The sequence below is a fragment of the Microcebus murinus genome, chromosome 18 (genome assembly GCF_040939455.1).
Source record: "Microcebus murinus isolate Inina chromosome 18, M.murinus_Inina_mat1.0, whole genome shotgun sequence".
NCBI classification, from domain to species: domain Eukaryota; kingdom Metazoa; phylum Chordata; class Mammalia; order Primates; family Cheirogaleidae; genus Microcebus; species Microcebus murinus.
In genome coordinates this window covers 40067509-40083103 of record NC_134121.1, presented here as the reverse complement: position 1 = coordinate 40083103, position 15595 = coordinate 40067509, and the positions used below count along the sequence as shown (strand labels likewise).

The following is a 15595-nucleotide window of genomic DNA, read 5'->3' as shown; positions in this document are numbered from 1 at the left end:
CTCTGTACTCCAGCCTGGGGACAGAGTGAGACTCTGTCTCTTAAAAAAAAAAAAAAGGTCAGGCATGGTGGCTCATATCTGTAATCCTAGTATTTTTAGGAGGCTGAGGTGGGAGGATTGCTTAAGGTCAGGAGTTCGAAAGCAGCCTGAGCAAGAGCGAGACCCTGTCTTTACAAAAAATAGAAAGCGTGCACCTATAGTCCCAGCTACTAGGGAGGATGAGGCAGGAGGATCACTTGAGTCCAGGAGTATGAGGTTGCAGTGAGCTATGATGACACCACTGCACTCTTGCCTGGTTGATAGAGTGAGACTCTGTCTCAGAAAAAAAAAAAAAAAAAAAAAAAACAAGCTTACAATTTTGGGTTGTTATAAATTAACATATGTAAATCACTTAGAACACAGACTGTGTACATTTTAACTTATACAGAATAAAAGGCTTAGGCAATTTAGTCAACTGGATGGTATCTAAACTGGATGGTATTTAATATACTGATTATATATTTTAAAACTTTCAATTAAGCTGAATATTAGACTTCAGACTGTCATTCAAAGGCTTCCATAAATTAGGAGATTTACCTTTACAGTTTTCTCTCTTCTCATCCTCATACAATTAAGTAACCCTTGTTAGAGTGGACTATTTGCTGCTTCCTGAATACATCCTACATTTCCCCACACCTACACCTTCGTGGATGCAGCCCATTTGCTCTGGAGTTTGCCATTCACACTTCTATCTCCCCCTATCTCTACCTGTTGAAATCATAGCACAGCAGAGGTTCTCTTATTCAAACAATAAGGCTTTATCTTATTTTTCTATCTATCCTTCAAGGCCTGATTCAAATACAGTTTCTTCTTGAATCATGGACTTCTGGAGCTGGAGATGGTCGAAGTTCTCCTTTTACTAAGTCCTGCAGAGGTTAACTGATCTGCCCAAGGACACCAAGGTACAGTTTGGACTACAATTCCGGTCTCCTAATGGTGCAGAGATCTCTGAGAACAAATTGCCCAGTCCTCCTCATCACTCTAACCTAAACTGACTGGTCTCCTTGGATCTTCTATGATACCTACAGCATTTATCCTACAGCATCTTGAATTGCAGTTATTTGGGTAGACATGTTATCTCCCCTGCCATGTCTCAGGCACCTTTGACAACTCTTAGTCTCTATCCCTAGAGTACTTAGAACAGAGCCTATAACCAGGAGGCACTTAGTAAATATTTGTTGAATTAATGTATGAATGAATGTTAAAAAGGAGGAAGTTAACCTTTCCCATGGCACTGACTTAGACCGCTCATAGTCTCAAAGTTTTTCCACTATCTGATTTGAACCATCAATTTCAGTGCACAATAGATACTTCTATGTCTGCAGAAAAGTTAGTGAAAATTAAGTGTCATTATACATATGCAGTAATTCACTTACTTTACAAAAGTTTCTGAGCACTCACTATGTGCATTTCACTACAAGGCATGCACAGGAGATCCTGGATCAATAATTTATTAATACCAAAGAAGTAGGAGACCAAACCCTGGCTTCCTATTAGTCCCATTCTATTGGGAAGTATCATATACAACACAGCTAGAGAGCTATCAACCAAGCACCATGAAAGCATACACATGATAATGAAGGGAATGGCTTGAAAAAGAGATTCATGGAGGCTAGGGGAGTAGAATCTACCAGAGGAAGCTACCAATACCATGTAGCATGTCTTATGTTGTTTCTTTTATGGGCCTCTAATTTGCAAGCTAAGCCAAATACTTCTGACTTGTTTCCCTCTATCATTCATTTTCTTTACTCAATGATTATAAGGGTAATACTCTTTTCTTTGCTCATGAAAGGTTTAGCTACTGGCCAAAGTTTGACTAAATACCATTACATGTGTACTTTTTTAGCTGGAGATAATATTTGTAATAATATATGAACCATTTTTAATTTTTCAAAGTGTTTATATATATTTTTTCATCCTTTCTCCCCAACAAACTCAGGAGAGAAGTGCAGACTGCATATTACAGATGTATACATGATGCATAACAGCTATACTTCAATTTTGTAACATTGCTCTATTTTACTCCTAGAATCTCTTTTCATGAATTTCCTCAAAGGAGGAAATTAGAACAAAGGTGTATCTCTATTACAAAATACCCTCTTATTTGTTTTATCATACTAATCAAAATCTGTAATTATTTTACGTATTGGTTTAATTTTTTATTGTCAGTCTCCCCAATAGAAAGTAAAACTCCATAAGGACAGGAACTGTGTCTATCTTATACTTTCATTGTAGGCACTCAAAAAGAAATTGCTGAATCAATGAATGAATGCTCAACCAGACTATTTCTATCAAGGGAGGTATGTCATAATGATAAAAGAGGCCAATGAATAGATCTCATAGTGTAGAACTGATTAACTGTATTTTTACCCATTTATTCTTACAAGAAGGATCGCCTACACAGGAACAAGTAGTCCTCTTAGTTTTTAGTTTTGCCAGTTCTTCACCAAACAATTATGGAATGTCTTTTCTGTATGGGGTATTGCATTAAGAACTGTAGGGGATAAGAATTTTAAGACATAATCCTCGCCCCTAAGGAGCCTATGTAATTACAGCAATATGACAGTAAGATAAGACAGCAAATCACAAATGCAAAAAAGTGATGTAGTCAACATGTGTTGGGAGAACCTGCCTTAGACTGGGTGTGATCAAGAAGGGCTGCCTGGGAGTGGTGATGTTTGAGTTGAAGACAAATTAAATTTCTACCAATGAACAGCGTTCAACAGAGGAGAGTCTTTTTAAAAAAAATCACATATGCCTCAACATAACCTAAGATTAAATAAGAAAACTTAATTAAAGAATATAAATGCTTTGAGGGGTGCGACGTGCGTGACCCTTGTTGTCCTTGGCGAAGCTGTCCGGACAAAGCAAGCCAGGAGTATGACCATGTTTTTGGAGCAGGCTGCCCAGAGGGCCCACACTCTGCTGTCCCCACTGTCAGCCCACAATGCCACCTTTGCTCAGGTGCCTGTGGCAACCTACACCAACTCCTCATAAGCTTTCTAGCTGGGAGAGAGCAGCTTTAGCCGGCAGTATGCCCACATTTACGCCACCTGCCTCGTCCAAATGAGATCCTTCCTGGTGAACCAGGCCCAGCAGCACTGGGGCAGTGGAGTTGGGGTGAAGAAGCTGTGTGAGCTGCAGTGTGGGGAGAAGAGCTATGTGGTGGGGACTCTGTTCAAGGCCATGCCGCTCCAGCCATCCATCCTGCGAGAGATCAGTGAGGAGCACAACCTGCTCCCCCAGCCTCCTCGAAGGAAATACATCCACCCAGATGACGAGCCGGTCTTGGAGGATGAATTACAGCATATCAAACTGAAAGGCACCATTGATGTATCAAAGTTGGTCACAGGGACGGTCCTGGTCGTGTTTGGCTCTGTCAAAGATGAAGGGAAGTTTCTAGTGGAGGGCCACTGCTTTGCTGACCTTGCTCCGCAGAAGCCCTGCCCCCCGCCCCCCAGACAGGTTTGTGCTGCTGGTGTCTGGTCTGGGCTTGGGTGGAGGGGGAGGCAAGAGCCTGCTGGGCACCCAGCTGCTGGTGGACGTGGTGACGGGGCAGCTCGGGGACGAAGGGGAACAATGCAGCGTCGCCCACATCTCCCAGGTCATGCTCACCGGCAACCTCCTCAGTCACAACACCCTGAGCAGAGACTCTATTAATAAGGCCAAGTATCTCAGGAAGAAAACCTAGGCAGCCAGCGTGGAGGCCGTGAAGACGCTGGACGAGATCCTCCTGCAGCTGAGTGCCTCGGTGCTTCTGGACGTGATGCCAGGTGAATTTGATCCCACTAACTACACACTCCTCCAGCAGCCCCTCCACCCCTGCACGTTCCCACTGGCCACTGCCTACTCCACACTTCAGTTGGTCACCAACCCCTACCAGGCCACCATCGATGGAGTCAGATTCCTAGGGACATCAGGACAGAACGTAAGTGACATTTTCCCATACAGCAGCATGGAAGATCACTTGGAGATCCTGGAGTGGACCCTGTGGGTCTGTCATATCAGCCCCATAGCCCCTGACACCCTAGGTTGCTACCTCTTCTACAAAACTGACCTGTTCATCTTTCCGGAGCGTCCCCACGTCTACTTTTGTGGCAACACCCCCAGGTTTGGCTCCAAAATCATCCGAGGCCCTGAGGACCAGTCAGTGTTCTTGGTGACTGTCCCCGACTTCAGTGCCACGCAGACCTCCTGCCTCGTGAAACTGCGCAGCCTGGCCTGTCAGCCTATCAGCTTCTTAGGCTTTGGGGCAGAGGATGATGACCTGGGAGGCCTGGGGCTGGGCCTCTGACTCAAAAGGCAGTCTTGCTCAGAGAGACCCTGATGCAGGCTGCTCATTCCCTGCAGTGTTAGCATTGTAAATAAAGCCTGAACATTGCTGTTGAAAAAAAAAATGCTTTGAAATCCTCCAATAGACAGTAGCTGGTCAATGCAAAAAAAATTAGGTTATTAAGTATGAAATGTCTGATTTCCTTAAGTACTAAGTTTGACAGTTCATATCTCTGACATGTCACTTTGACACTCCTTGTTTTATGTTTATTGTGAAGGTAAATCCTCAGTCTTTCAAATGCACATTTTGGCTTGTGATTATCTTTCCAATTTTTTTTACATAAATTTTTGTGAAACCATGGATAAATAAAAAATTTGTGTTATTTTCGAATATGAGTTCCGTTGTGGAACCAATGCAGCAGTGCAAACAGCTCGAAATATCAACGACGTATTTGGGAAGGATGTGGCTAATGAATGCACAGTACATTGATGGTTTGAGAAGTTCTGTTCTGGTGATTTTAATCTTGAAAATGAGCAACGTAGGCAACCTGACACCAAGGTGGATAATGAACTAAAAGCTGTAGTGGAAGCGAATCCATTTCAAAGTACACACGAATTAGCATCAAGGTTTGACATTACTAGTCCAATAATATTGGACCATTTGAAACAAATCAGCAAGGTAAAGAAGCTGGATAGATGAGTACTGCATGAGTGTCAGAAGAGAAATTGTCTTGAAGCTTGCCTTTCTTTGCTGTCACGACATATTAAGGTGAACCATTTCTACACTGTGTTGTTATGTGTGATGAAAAATGGATGCTTTTTGATAATCACAAGCATTTGGCACAATGATTGGATAAAGATGAAGTGCCAAAACACAGCCCCAAACTGAATATTCATAAAAAAAACTAATGGTGTCTGTTTGGTAGACCAGTGCTGGTATTCTCTACAGCTTCATGAAACCTGGTTAGCTGATTACAGCAGATGTCTACTGCAACCCACTGGACAAAATGATGAGGATGCTTGTGATTTAAGCTGCCAAGATTGGTCAGTAGAGAGTCCAATCCTCTTGCAAGACCACATGTCGCAAAAAAAAACCCCAAAAAAACCCGCTGCTCAAACTACTGAAGCTGGGCTTGGAAACTCTCTGTCATCCACCATATTCACCAGACCTTCCACCAACTGATTACCCCTTCTTTCAGGCTTTGGACCACTTCTTGCAAGGAAAAATATCCAATTCTCAACAAGCTGTTAGAAAACGCCTTTCACAATTGCATCGCCCCTCGCTCTCCAGGCTTCTTCACTGCTGGCATAAACAAGCTACCATTAAGATGGCAAAACTGTGCCGATAGTTTAGGTGCATACTTTGATTAATTGTATTTCTTCTTGTTTGAGATATAATAAACTACACTTTTGATTTGAAATCAGACATTTCATATGTAATGACTTAATAGTTTTATTAGACTATTGGGCTGGCCCCCATAGCAGATTTTTAAATGGCTTTATGTATGTTTAATCACACTCAGTTGGTCTAGCTCGCTCAGCTTCAGTCCCATTAGAATTTAAAAGGTCAAATTTCAAAAGACTAAAAAAGTGATTTAGAATAGCAATACCAATGTAACCTTAACTAATGGCTAAACTAATGCTATCATAGTATTGAAAATCATGCCTTATATAAAATATATGGATGAAAGAATAGTTAAAAATTTTATAACTTTTTTCCTGAGGTTATACTAAGAAAATAGAATTTTAGTAAAATTTAAAATCATGATTTGAATTTTACTAAAAATTATGGCTCCCTGATAGCTGCTGACACATATTGCTTATTTGGGAGGGCACAGAGGCCCCATAAGTGAGTGAGAAAGGAGACTAGGTAGACCTAACAACATGGACAGGGAGCAATCTTTTGAAAATGACACAGATTTGTTACAGCTCAGAAGGATAAGAGAGGATGCTACGAGCATTTTTAGAGCTTCCTGGTTGGAGCTGTTGCTTTTTACCTGAAGCATCCTATACAGAGCCACTTTCACTGATGCTGCCATGTAAATATCTCCTGCCTTTTCTAACATACGCATTCCTTGATTTCTTTCCCTAGTATTTATATCTGGTTTCATTTACTGTAATTTTATAATATAGTTTATATTAAAATGACTCCAAACCAGTATAATCTATTATGACTTGAGGGAGATATAGATATATTTTTTGCTGCCATAGTTTTTTAAACTGCTCCTTTCACTGATTGTAAGGTCAAAAATGAGCCTGAATATTCAGTTTTATCCTTTTTCTTAAAAGAAAGCATTCTCTTGGCATTGTTTATTTAAAATAATAAGTCTTTATTTTTATAATCATCGCTGTTACATCACTCCATCTATCAGGAATTATAGTTATATTTCTGATATTTCCACACCTGCAAATATATAGGGGATTAAAAGTGGATTAAGAAATGTCACCATAAAGCAAGCTGAGTCCTGAGGGAGACAGCCTGGGAGACAAGTAACTTAGTATAAATGGAAGGTGCCAAACGGTAATAAAACCAAAATGGGAAATCATGAAAATAAAATAACTGTGCATTAAAAATATATTTGGGCCAGCTCCTCTGAGCTTGTGTTTTGTGATATTAACTGTTTAAACCTGCTTAAAATGAGAGCTTTGAGTTCTCAAAATCCTTTAATTCGGTTAAACATCCGCTACCCTGAAAGGACTCCACAGCATCCCATAAAACATTATTTATCTGTGTGCGTTAACTGCACGATACTGTAATTTCCAGAATAAATGCTGGGTGTAAATTGTTGTTTATGTTGGATCCTGACTGTCTTTACGAGAAACAAAGTGAAAACGGAATCTTCACAGCTTTATTTCTTCCGTTAAAGTCTATTCTGCAGCAGGAAACATGCCTAGTGGAGTTTCTTAATGAACACTTATAAAGACTGTTGGTTAAAAGCAAGTATATAGAATCACCTCCAAATGTATACCCTCTTTTATTCTACATTCTTTTCATTTAAATCAAGTTAAATTAAAGTGAAAGTAGCACCATTCACATTGTTATAGTTAAGGGTCTGTCAGCATTTTTATGCAAAGACATGTCACAAGTTTACAACTTGAAAGGTACAAGAAGAAAATTTGGAAATAAAAAACAAACCACAAAATCCCACTTTACTACAGAAGAGGTTGGCCTGGAAAAGAATTATTTTTTTTTAAATTTATCTTTAATGACTTTTAAAAGTCCATCTCGAGGCAAAAGATATAGACATCCCAGTGATTTAAGATAGTTGGTTGGATTTTGTTGGTTTTCCAAAATAATAGCTTTCAAAGGCATTTCAGCTATAAAATTGATTAAAACATGAAATTCTGTATGTGCTAGGATTTTCTAAAGGACATTAGATATTAGAACCTTAATTGTTTCACCTTCCTACTTCCTGCCACACACTCAAAACACACAACAAAAATAATTACCTTTCCTTACAAATGGAAACTCAGACATGGAGAAATTAGGAGGATTTTTAAGTCAAATATACAAAGGACAATGTAAAATTTTTTATTCTTTCTCTGAACACTTGGCAATTTTTTCTTGCAAAACACCGTTGCTGTGTTCCGAATAAGAACTGACAGTCTTTCAAAGCACACATAAAGCACACATTTAACATTTCTTATGGAAAAAAATAACTGTGCAGATTTTAAGCCCTAAGAATTTACTGTGCCTGTGCAGCAGCTGCTCTCACCTGATAAAACTGTGATGATTCTTTCTGAGCGATTATGACTTATCAGGTCAGTGACCAACAAACTATAAAACAGATTCTAACAGCCCCCAAAGGGTTGGTATAGACTCTTGAGTAAATAATATATGTAAGAGAGAATGGGAGAGAGAGAGAAAGGGGGAGAGAGAGAGAGAGAAATAAAGAGAAGAGCACACACAAGTGACCTAGTTTGTTTAGTTGTTATGGGACAGAAGGACAGGGTCCTTGATTTTAATCCCAGTTTTCTCCCTCAGCAGCACTTTTTGAGACCAAAAGTCAGATGAGGAAAAAGTACTGTTTTTAACAAGAGAGAGGTCCCAGAGTAGCCCTATAGAATTTTCTGACGTATACTGTTTTGCCCTGAATTTGATATAAGCCATGAACTAGCTGTTACTTTGCCCATATTTTACATGTGTATCTGAGAAGGTAGCCAATGACTTCTGGGGAAAGGTACCAATCCTCATAATGAACTCTAAGAGAAGGAATACTAGAATAGTGCATTATCATTTCAGTGTTTTGTTCTACTAAGACCTTCCTGAATAGTAGTACTGCTACTCAAATAAGTTAATATTGGATTTAAAAAAATTCAAGGAAACCTTAATAAAGGAATTAAAATATTAAGACAAAAATAGCCCAAACTCTAAAACAGTGTGTGTGCGTTTGTGTGTGTGTGTATGTACACAGCTGCTTACAACCACAGCCAATATGTGGGAGAAACTTTGATCTATATACTGTACTTAAGTCAAGTTTTCCTAATTGCATCAGCTTCCCTGGAGGTCTCTGCTGCTTTATTACTGGAGTAGATGCTATAGAACTTCTCCTGGGTTTAATGGCATAGTAAGAGTTGTATTTGTTTTTTAGATCTTGAAAAGTGGATACAAATTGTTGCTTAGGTTTTAAGACCACAGATTGAGTGACATCATTCTGGTCCCCAGTAGGGACATATCACTGTGGTCCTCTGATCATTCCTTGCTTAAAGAACTGCAACATGAAGTGAGCGTGGTAGGTTTCAGGTTGTGAACCATCCTAACTCTTAATAAAGGGGAGGCTCTGAATCTTTCTCTATTTGGAGATTTGTAAGGTCAGAGTAGAAGGACAGAGGCCAAGGCTGAGGCGTGGACTGAATGGTTCCTGGAAGTCCCCTTGACTCTGAGAGTCCACTGGGACACTAAGGAGCCTAACTCTTAAAACTTTGGCTGGATTATTTTTACTGGGTTAGACTTGGGTCTGTAAGCAGTGGCAAGGCTAAGAATGAAATAGTGAGGGGAAGGAGGAGGAGGAAAGAAAGATAAATGTAAGACTTGAGACGGTTTTCCAGAGATGAGCGTGGGATATTTCCCAAACAATCCACACTACTCTTGACTCAAGACAGTGTTAGCAGTTTTATGAGCAATAGCTTCATTTCCTTCTAAAAGTACACAAGTGGCATCTCTTGGTAGGATTTTATAGAGACCACATTATGGTTGTTGTTTTCTCCAAGGAGACCCAAATTAGGTATGGATTAGAATTACTACAGGAGACTTCTCAGGCATAGGTGCTGGACTCATCTCTCCCCAACCAACCTAGACCCTGCTGTGTTCTATAATGAGTCCTCTTTTTCCAGATGACTATGGAAAGATCAGAACCAACGCCACCTCATACCTTCCCTATCTCTCTCTGAGAGATCAAGAGATACTTCGGCTGCCACCAAGGGGAGGCACAAGAGCAGAGTTCAGATAAACTTTTGATAAAGTGCCATAGCAAACCCCTCATCAGAAGGCAGGAAAGGTCACACAGTAAAAAAAAAATAATAAGAAGAAAATATAACTGCTTTCTTATGAGGAAAATATTATGAGTTCTTCCCCTTTTTCAGCTTTTATGGAAGGAGATTCTGCCAGTTCCTTCAGAAAAAAATAAGAAAAAGTAGTTTTAAAATGAGATTATGCACCTTCAGGGTGCCATTAGGAAGTTTTACTGTACTGAGATGACATGAAAGCTCTGGAATTAATATCCCTGAGATGCTTCAAACCTGCAATAGCAATTATTGTACTACGTGTCCCTGGATAAATAATAGGGCCATTCAACTAATTAGCTTCAATGATTTCAGCTCCCTGTAAATTCTCTCTCACTCGGCTATAAAAATAACACTAGGAAAACTTTTGGTAAGAGAAACTTCTTTCAGGAGATGTTTTCTTTTCCTTTTTTCCCCCTTCAGTTCATAATGTGCAATGTGTAAAGTAACTTTCATTCCTAATCACAAAGCTAGAATGGAATATACAAAATTTGCATATTATTAATTGCCATTTACTGCTACTGAACAAATTAATTTAAACCTCTATTTTTTGCCTTCCACATAAGATATAAACATTTTGAGAATTTTAAACTACTTTCTTGATACACAGCATAAGCAATCATGCCTGCATGGGAATGGAGTATAAAAACCTAAGTGCACATATACATATATGTGTGATCAAATATAAACACAAGAATTATTAATACTTATGTCCACACTTCCATATATTATTGCCATGTTATTTGAGAGAATTTTGACAACACATTAGCTTTTTTTTTTTGTGGGACAGAGTCTCGCTTTATTGCCCAGGCTAGAGTGAGTGCTGTGTTGTCAGCCTAGCTCACAGCAACCTCAAACTCCTGGGCTCAACTAATCCTGCTGCCTCAGCCTGCCTCAGCCTCCCAAGCAGCTGGGACTACAGGCACGTATCATCATGCCCAGCTAATTTTTTCTATATATATTAGTTGGCCAATTAATTTCTTTCTATTTCTAGTAGAGATGGGGTCTCGCTCTTGCTCAGGCTGGTTTCGAACTCCTGACCCTGAGCAATCCGCCCGCCTCGGCTTCCCAGAGTGCTAGGATTACAGGTGTGAGCCACTGCGCCTGGCCCACATTAGCTTTTTGATGGTGTGCTCCTGGAACATTGATTCATTCTTTCATATTTATTGAGTGCCTACTAAATGCAAGATGTGAAGTTTCTTCTGTGCATTTTCTTGGAAGAAAAGTAGATTTACTTAAACATAGTATTATTCCTCTTTAAAGTGACGAGGATTCTCCTATACTTCTGTCACCTAGAAATACCATTAAATTCCGTAAATTCAAAGTGATAATAATGTGAACTTCAATAATGCCAGCAAATACAATTCTAATACTGTCAGTAATGGTCTGAAAATCGATATGACCCTAAGACGCCTGAATTTTCTTAAAGCTTGGGTTTTTGTGGGTTTTTTTCCCCGCTTGGGGTAAACTGTTGAGATTTCTCCTTTTCCTTTCATAGAAATTTCTCTACGCATTGAAATGAATCAGAAGCTCCTCCCCTGGGTGGGCTATTACTCCTCCTTCAAATGCTGAACGTCATCACAGAAGAGACATAGGAACCCAGGGAGAGGGAGATGGTGATAAGCTTCATCCTTGGTGAAGAAATGAGGAGAAAAAGAGTCTGAAACCTTTTCTTGGGCTTATCTTGTTTTTAATTAACAGAATATAATTAAAATTCAAGCCAGACAAAATGACTGGATCTTAAATCAGAATTATGTCTAAGAATGGAGACTGCAGTCATCTGTTTGCACTCATTAGAGTGACCTGCACTACTTTCTGGGTCTCCCATTTGCTCTGCTACTTATAGGCAAGTTCTTTTTTATATCTTAGCCATATAAAGAAGTAATCTTTTCTCCTTCTGCACCAATACTTACAAAAAAGATATAAAGACAGTTGTACTGTGTATTAGGATGAAGAATACAGTGTAACAGAATACCATATAATAGATTTTAAAAATGACCTTCCTCTGAAGCATTACATAATTATTACATTTAAAACAATTCCCCTAAAATTGATAATCATGTAATCTGTCAAAGAAACTTTCCAATAAAAAATTTGAATGTTAAAATTTTCCCTAACTTAAACAAAATGTGGCTAGAAATTATAGTTTTTGTTATATAACTATTCCATTTTAGTTAAGCATTCTAGTCTCCCCACCTCAAAATCTACACCCAAGAGCTACCTAGGAGGTTTGTAATATCAACCCCCATAATTTTCCTTCGAAGAGATCTGCAGCCTCAGCTTATGAGAAATGCAGTCTGTTCACCCTAGGAGAATATAAGTCATAACGTTTGTTTTAGAAATCTATTTTACCCAATATTTCTCAATGAAATAAATTGTATAAATGAAATAAAACTGACACTGTAATATTTACTAAATCGCTACCGTCTGCTCTCTGCTTAACACTCTGGCTATCATTGGTTTCTCTTTCTTGTTCAGTTTAGCAGGCAAAGGAGCAGAGGAAAAGGCTTTTGCAAAGATGCATTTTTAAATCAATATAAATAAGGTTATAAAATAGCCAGACTTAGCGTGGTTTCCTCCTTACTTGTTATGCTTATGCATTTGTCACTTTCTCACTGGTCTCCCTTCTTAACAATGTACATTCTTCAGTTTACCAAAATATGTGTGTGTGTGTGTGTGTGTGTGTGTGTGTGTGTGTGTGTATGTGTGGTTCACTCATGGAACTAGGGCAAGAAGGTCCAGAGGGTAGAAGAAGAGAGAAAAATTCAAGTAAATCAATCCTATATAAATTGTATGAGTGGTCCGATATTACATACATACTGAATGATGAAAGAAACTATAAATATAATTGACATTCTTGGCTGAAAATGACTCAATGAAAATGAAATATTTGAATATGGAAGCAGTTAGCAAAAAGACAATTTTTAATATGAAGTGTACACATAAAAAGAAAGAAATATGTTCAGGGTCCCTTAACAGCATATGCTTCTTTCAGTCTGTGGTATCACATAGACTCTTGCACTGATAATGAAAGAAACTAGACCTCCACCAGCACCCTAAGCCTACTTTTCAGGACAGCTGTGAGGCAGTGTACTCAAACACTCATGCAGAGAAATTCACGTGTACTGTATGGAGACTGATTCATGGAGGAGCAGGACTAGTCAGTCTGTTTATCAGTGTTCAGAAAGTCTTGTGAAGGACAATGCCTATGATGGGAGGGAAGGAAGGTAAAAATGGGACAGGAGGCTCTGAGGGCTCCTCTGGTAATTGGAGGTAGAGAAGGAAGAAGCTAAGCTATAAATAAAAAATATTTCTAGAAATGGTATGTGGATGATGCATTATTAATGATCATGAAATATATCTCAATATGGAGGGGAGAGTGGCCACATCTCAAGATGGAATAGAGCCAATATCACAAGACACTTGGTCCAAACACTGCTGATGCTCTCGTGATTTTAGAAGGATGCAAAATACCCCCTAAAGTCAATGAGAGTTTTAAGTGTTCGTAAGTCTACTTTTTTTTTTTTTTTTTTTTTTTTTTTGAGACAGAGTCTTACTCTGTCGTCCAGGCTAGAATGCCGTGGCATCAACCTAGCTCACAGCAACCTCAAACTCCTGGGCTCAAGCCATCCTCCTGCCTCAGCCTCCCGAGTAGCTGGGACTACAGCATAAGCCTACTTGATTAAGCACAAGGATGATACTAAAAAACTGATACACAATAAAGAGATGAAAAAACACAGAATGTTATTTTGATAATCTCAAATTTTTAAACTTCATAACAACTGTATGAGAACCCAGCTTACTGTTGTTTTAAAAATATTTTATAGTATCTTAAAATCTCTATCTTATAACATTAAAAAATATGTCTCATTACCTACAGAGTTTGGAAAGTACTGTACCTTGAGGTTAGAAAACTGAAGGATTCCTGCCTTACTATTCTCTGTTTTAACCACTAGCTATATTCTCTGTTAACACAGTCTGTGGCTCAAAAATATTTGCCTCATATCTGCTTTTCCAAACACATATCCAAACAATATTTAGCCACTTTCCTGCAAGCACAAATCTTACATGTGGAGCTATGTATGAAGATATTATAATTATAGCAGTAATGTAAATATGGTTAGAGATGACCAAGACAGGTGACAGGTGGTCACAGATTTAATATTTATTTAAAACCTACCTTCAATTTAAAGGGTGTATTTGTGGTACATCCATAGACATTCAGAAAATTTGCTAAGAAGTCACAAAGGAGGAAGAGGATTAGTAGGGTTAATATCTATCCTTCCTTCCTTCCTTCCTTCCTTCCTTCCTTCCTTCCTTCCTTCCTTCCTTCCTTCCTTCCTTCCTTCCTTCCTTCCTTCCTTTCTCCCTTCCTTTTAGTTATCTAGATGGGAGAGATTTAATCCTGCTGCCTGAATTTGAGGGTCTCTCACACTGCTCATCTCAACAATCAATTTTTACTGCTGTAGAAGATAATAATGGTAATAACACTATAGAAAAAAACTACCATGACCTATAACCATAACTTATTACAGTCTTTTAAAAAATAACTGTAGTGTATGGAGCTTCTTCTTTTCTTGAAGTAGAAAAAGAGCTGAAACTTGGAGCCTCTGAGGCTGTCCATAGATCTTCTGAATGCATGCAAGAGGCTGACTTGCTCATAAGGAAGAGCAGCTTTGGGTATGGGCCACATGGATGAGAAAGGTGACCCAACACTAGAGATTTGCTGAGGACAGTCACCTTCTGCCCCACCTGTCTTCTTGTACCAAGTGCCAGCATAAAGCTCTCAATGTGACGCACTAGTGCTTTATTATCCTATACTGAGAAAATCAGGATTCTTGGGTGGTTAAAGTGATGTTCTTATTCCCAATAGGACAGTCCTATGACGGTTGCTCTTTTTTTTTTTTTTTTTTGATACAGAGTCTCACTCTGTTGCCCAGGCTAGAGTGAGTGCCATGGCATCAGCCTAGCTCACAGCAACTCAAACTCCTGGGCTCGAGCAATCCTGCTGCCTCAGCCTCCCAAGTAGCCGGGACTACAGGCATGCGCCACCATGCCTGGCTATGACGGTTGCTCTTGATGTTGACATTTCAAAGATCTCTGTTCACCTGAATAACAACCATAAATTAAGTCTCCCACAAACCCCGATGTGTTTTTCTACTGCATTTATCAGAGAGGATGCAAAACATAAAGCTTTATTTCATCCTGGTACACAGATTTCCACCTGCTTAGCAAGAACTCATGTAGTTTCTATAGCATGTGAAAGAACTGCCCTTGTAAGTAAAATTATATTCCAGACACTTTCAAATGAAGTGGATTCACGAAGCACACAGTTTATCTTCAGATCTGGAAGCCTTCCTCAAAGCATGACTGTGCAACAAAAGAGTTTTAATGTCACTCTCCACTCTGTAATGCACTGCATAGTAACAAGATTTATATACATTACTGGTGCCGTTAAGGAAACTTAAATGACTTGCAGTTTCTCTAGATGAGATTTTAAAAAATCTTAAAAAGGGTGTGCAGCATACAAATCAAATCAGATTACATTAGAAGTTGTTTAAAAGTACAAACATAATACTGCTTGTGTACCAGCCATGGAACACACAGCAAAGATTTGTTTTACTTCTCTTAGACAGCCATTCTACAGTCACTAAACATAAACAACCATAAAGTTACAGCTGCTTTTAAAATGTCACTTAGGGACAAACTGTATAGATGGGAAATTAGATAGTACTGAATGGTTCTGGAAAAGGACTAGCCCTGTACTCTGAACTCCTCTAGC

At 39.0% G+C, this 15595-nt stretch overlaps 1 protein-coding gene and 1 pseudogene across 2 annotated transcripts in view; one reads left to right on the top strand and one right to left on the bottom strand.

The window, feature by feature from the left end:
* SKAP1 (src kinase associated phosphoprotein 1) overlaps positions 1-15595 on the bottom strand; it is a 274963-nt gene that overhangs the window by 100408 nt on the left and 158960 nt on the right. The window lies entirely within an intron of this gene.
* LOC105872170 (DNA polymerase delta subunit 2 pseudogene) lies at positions 2881-4333 on the top strand (annotated as a pseudogene).